The following is a 5,482-nucleotide window of genomic DNA, read 5'->3' on the forward strand; positions in this document are numbered from 1 at the left end:
TCTATACAGAATAACTGCAATGTGGCAGTAATATCTCACAATATTTGGGCAGGTTGGTGTTGCCAATTTTGATCTCCGCGAGTATCAACTGCTGCTGAGATTCCTAGATGTGTCCAAGAATGCGTCAAATAGGGAGAGATCATCTCAAATGCAGTACATAGACAACCTTCTGCTTCTAAAATATCTGAGCCTTGGGACCGCTTTTAATCACAGCCTTTGAAAAGGGGATCGAAAAACTGAGGCTTCTAGAGAGACTAGTCGATCTAAGGAGAACCAAGGTGGAGGTTCAAGGTTTCGGAACTGCACAACTTTTTCTTGACAGGACAATTCAACTTGGAGAAACTAGCAGGATTTGACACCGATGAAACCCAAGGGTTTCCAAATAACATGACTCACACGGAAAAACAAAGCAAGGCGAACTTGTCTCTTCCGGATGGTATTCAAAGATACAGAGGAGCCAGAACAAGTTGTTGGCACTTGGCACCCAAGTGCTATTTTCTTTTAAAAAAATCGGGGCAGCACCCAAATGCTAGTAAACGAGGCATCAGGATCCTCTGCCAAGACAAAGAAGCGCAAGTATTCTGCAGCCCAGTCAAGTTCAAATGATGAACTTAGTTCTTCTTTCAATGATGTCGGAAGATGCCTTCTAGTACCCATTAATCCTGGTCAGTGATGCAGCAGGTTAGTTCTATCATCTGTTCCTTTTCTCTTTTTTGTTTTGCTTCTTGGATTCAGCACCCAAATTTTTTGACGGCCTTTAAATTTGCACCAATATGATGGTTTAGGGTCCTGCATTAGATAATTTTGCAAGCCGGAGTAATTGCTCTTTTCAAGAAAACAATATATAATATAAAAATATACTGAATGGATTTCACCTGATATGTTAGTCCAAAAATTATCTGCCGTGGAGTTGATGATCATTACGGTGAAGCTGAAAGCCATCACGGGCAAGTTACCCGCGGGTACAGACAGATGAATCAGCCGTGGGTACAGACAGATGAATCAGCCGCGGCAGTTTAAACCGGAGCGAACGGGCGAGTCAATCGTGTTGTGTTGATGTAGCAGAGGCCGCGACTTGCGCACGTACCCGTCGAGCGGTACGGTACGGACAAGCGCTAGTGCAAAAAATAATTTGGCGCACGCCCCTTACGACACCTTTGTAATGAATAATGATCCTGCGAAAAAATACCACAAACCAAAGTAATTGTTTTTAAACAATTTAATATGTGCTGATCAAATATATAGAAAAGATAGCACCTGGTCTTTTCATCGGATGAACGTGGACGATGATAGTAAGCGTAGTCAGACATAAAAGATAATCCGTACAGATACAGGTCATCTACGCGTTTTTCCTTGGCCCTTTTTCCCTTTTCAAAATAATAATTGTCCGCATGTAGACTTTGATGTGTGACGACAAGTAGCATCGGTGGTTCCTGTAGTACTTTTTCTAAACAAGTATGCATCTGCGTGCTTGTAAACCAACTGGGTGCCGCGGGAGACGGACGGCGTGCGGAGCTCTTGGCCCTGGGTTGGATCGAGGCCACGGGCAGCGGCTTCTCCGGCGGCTCAACAACACAGGGATCCACGGCGGGTTATGGCCACGGGAACGGCGGTCTATCCCGAGATTGAACGGGGCAGGTCGCGGAGGTGGAGCAGAGGACGGGCGTGATGCGGAGGTGGCCGGCGCTCAAGCGAGGCTGCACGAGGCCATGGCTGCTCGGAACCCAGCACAACAATGGAGGCGGCTTGGAGGCTCCCTGGCAGTCGGCGGTTCACGGTGAGGTCGGCAGAAAAGCGCGAGGCCAAGGCGGCTTGGCATGAGCAGCCCGGAAGGCAGCGGAGGCGGAGCTGACGGGTTGAAGAAGAACAGAGGCAGAGGCCGGCGACACAGCTTGGGCGACTCAGCGCGAATCTGTTTCTGGGTCGTGCGCTTTGCCAAGTCCACGTCCGCCGACAATAGCTTGAGACACCAAGAGATCAAGGCAACACAAAAACCTGCCGGAGCTTGATGGTGACCGGGGCCAACAATGATGCGGTAGCCAACAATAACCTGAGACTACGGTGGCGGTAGCTCCTATTCCTTCATCTTCGACGGCAATGTCACCCCTGCTTCTCTACCTCCCCTGACCACACAAGACAAAATAGTTGCCATGGAGAGGACAAGAAGCACCCCAAGTCTTGTAGTTGTCCGCTATATACCACAAAATAGTTTTTTCAAGTCCTAGGAGATTAATCCACACCTTCAGCAGCCTTGCATCATAGAATCCTAGTTGCGACACTATCTTCATACCAAGTCTTGAACATCATTCACTTCTTCGAGGTGTCAATCCACTTTTGGTGTCTTAATCCTTGTCAAAGTTCTGTCAACTACAATATACCATGAAAAAAGTTTAGTCTGGAATCTAAACTAGACTACCAGATTGAGATATTAGTACAGCTGAATACCTGATATATAAACAGAAAGCTGCACTCCTGTAAGAGGCATGTAATGCTAGCAGAATGAAACATGAACTTTACATAAAGGACAACATTCCACACATGCACAAGAACATGCAAAATGGTTTATACAACCCTCCTAGACTAACGCAAAGACTGTCATCATGGCAAACAGCAAACAATGGAGACTTTTCAGAGCAATTGCAATTGAATATGGAACATGGCAAACAATGCAATAGCATTGACAAAAAATAACAGATTAAATGCTGAATGATACCCACTTTTATGTAGCTACTTATACACACATCAACGGATGAGTATTGACCACTAAGGGAACATGAAAATAAGTAGAGACATCGTGTGTGTTGTGTCAGGCATTATCTTGAACTAAAACCACGACGAGTAAATCAGAACGGAGGGAGTATTTAGCTAAATCATATTTCAACAATCTGTTGCCATCTGAAGCCTGACATTACCAAACTTGAAGCGTCTGCCAACAACCCCAAGGTTATTTACAGTATTTGTAGTGCTTCTGTTGTTGCCATTTGAGTTTTCCCCTAACCAGCGACCAAGTCGGTGTTCTTGTCAAAAACCAAATATTACGGGTATTTAGCCTAATAGGAAAAGAACATATTGACGCATGACCATCAATTTTCATATATAGAATCACATGGCCATTTTCTATGTGTATATGACTATCTGATGGGCGTTGCAGTCCCCACTTAAACTATGGGGGCAGTTGATCCCAAAAGTTACTATTCCATAGAAAAACCTAGAGAGCAATGCAAACTTCAATGGAAATAAAGCACTCCGCCACACAGTTATGCATCCCTAGCCCCTGACACCACCACTGGTCCAAAGAAAGGGACGGTGATAGACAAATACCTTCTTACCGCTTGGCAACCACTTCGTCCTAAAAGGATAAAACATCTAAAACTGTTCTAAATTCATCTCCTGAACAAAACGACTAAAAGTCACAAAGCAACTAATGACACATGGTGCTAATTTTAAAAAGCACTGGACCAAGGGGGAGTTCATTGTTTCCACAATCACATCCATACAAATGTTTCAGCGTAGCTTGGAATGGGGAGGAGTTTGGGAGTAGAGCCCTCACCTGATATTGTGCTCGTGGCGGATGCTTTCGAAACTGTTGACAAAATCCCCCTCCTTGATAGCATTGGAACCATGGTCGGGCAGTTGTTGCGCCTGATTTACTATTTTCTGCTCCTCTACACCCTCCTCACCACCTGCCTCCTCGCCAGGATTCGGCAGCAACAGATTTTGGTGGTCGCCTCGGGGCACAGGAGTGTAGAAAGTGACAACAGGAACCACATTACAGAAGCTAGAATCATCGCGCAGCTTCCTCACCTGCTCAGATTGCAGCTCAATTGTGAAGAGGCCGGCCATCGTACAAACAAAAATGGCATCCCTCAGCAAAGCCCACCACTAGCACTCTATAACCTTCATCCAAGCAAGCACTAGTTGGGAGCAAATTGCACGGGGAGATGACCCGGCTGAGCACCCATCGTGCATCAGTGTCATCACCCCCCTCTCTTGTCCACAATTTGAGATGCGGATGCACGTGTTGGATTACTCCCAGCCCACCGTCGTCTGCGAGCACGAGATTATACAGGCCAAAGTGGTTGTCTGCTGCGCTGAACACAGTCAAGGAGTGCCTGGAGAAGTCGTACTCCAGGATCGACCCACTCTCCTCGTGGTCGTAGAAGACGAAGTAGAGCTGAGACGTGGCGACGAGAACGCCAGAATGTTGTATGTATACCATTAAGTCGCCGTGTGTCGAGGCCGGCTCGCCCCAGGCACCGGTCTCCGACAAGTACACGCACGCCGACGTGCCATACCTGCCGGGGAAGACAAAAAGCACGCGGAAAGGGCCCCCGAGGCAGTCGCGGTGGTCGCACCCATCCGCCGCGCAGAGCACGGCCGCAGCCAAGTAGCCGCGCTCCAACGCCGCGGGCACAGGCACGAGGTGCTGGGCGCCCGTGATTGGCTCCCACACCAGGAGTTCCTTGTCGTCCTCGCACTTGTGGAAGAAGAGGGCGCGGCCGTGGCGGCAGTCACGGGCCAGCCAGGACCGGCCGTCCGGGACGGCGAGGGAGAAGGGCGAGGCTGTGGTGGGGATGAAGCAGGGGGCGCGGTCGCTGGCCTGGTCGTGGAGGAGGCCGAGCACAGGGGGTTCCCCGTGGAGCTCGTGGAGGCGGCGGCGGAAGCCGGGGCCGGAGACGGCGCCGCTCCAGGCCTTGGAGACGAGGAAGGAACGGAGGAGGCCGGCGGGGTCGTTGGGCGAGAGGTGGAGGAGGTCTCCTCGACGAGCTCGTCCGGGAGCGCCGGCGGCGGCGGCACCATGGCGGTCGCTAGGTCTTTGGTTGGGTCCGTGCGGTGGGGGATACAGTGGAGGGGAATGGTTCGGCTCAACCAGTTCAGTCCGAGGAGATTGGGCTCGACTCTGCCGTACACACAAACCGCCTACCTGAAGTTTCCTTTTTTTCCTTTGGGCACTCAGGGCGCTAAAAAAGAGCGGTCTGGGGGCGAATCGACGCAACTTCGGCCCCTGAGGGTGACCTAGCTCCCAGTCACGCCCCCACGCGCCGCCACCAGGACGCGGAAAATTCAAACTTGGTCGTTCCCGCTCACAAAAGACGCCACAAATCCGGCGATCGCAAGTCATAGTTCGGCGTACAAAAAATAGAGCGGCAGAAGTTCGCGTGTGCAATGCATCACTCGGCGGGCTTTGCCCCAGGCGTCGGCGGAGTTGGCGTGCGCGGGCTTGGCGGTGTCGGAGCTGCTTCTGCGCTGGGCTGTGTCGGCACGGCTTTGGTGGTGCTGGGCGTTGTGGAGGCGTCATCACGCGGGCTTGGCGCTGGTGGCGGCGGCGGCGTGGGCGTCGGCGTCGGCGGCGCTGTCGAGGGAAGCTGGTTCAGGATGAGGCCGCGCTCCGCCAAGTACCAAGCCTTGACCACCTCATCGGTGCACTGGAGCATGTTCGCCCCGCCAAGTAGGAAAGCCAGATCGGTGTTTCTCTTCTTCG

General features: G+C 50.9%; 1 pseudogene across 1 annotated transcript; it reads right to left on the reverse strand.

The window, feature by feature from the left end:
* Positions 1–391: 391 nt before the first annotated feature.
* On the reverse strand, positions 392–4,800 carry LOC125532582 (uncharacterized; annotated as a pseudogene). The gene is made up of 2 exons (XR_015617043.1): positions 3,551–4,800; positions 392–2,367 (listed from the first exon to the last, which is right to left on the reverse strand). The product of XR_015617043.1 is annotated as an uncharacterized LOC125532582 (transcript).
* Between the last annotated feature and the right edge of the window lie 682 nt (positions 4,801–5,482).

Source organism: Triticum urartu, chromosome 1A (assembly GCF_056163025.1).
Source record: "Triticum urartu cultivar PI428250 chromosome 1A, HENAU_Tu73, whole genome shotgun sequence".
In the NCBI taxonomy this organism is placed as follows: Eukaryota; Viridiplantae; Streptophyta; class Magnoliopsida; order Poales; family Poaceae; genus Triticum; species Triticum urartu.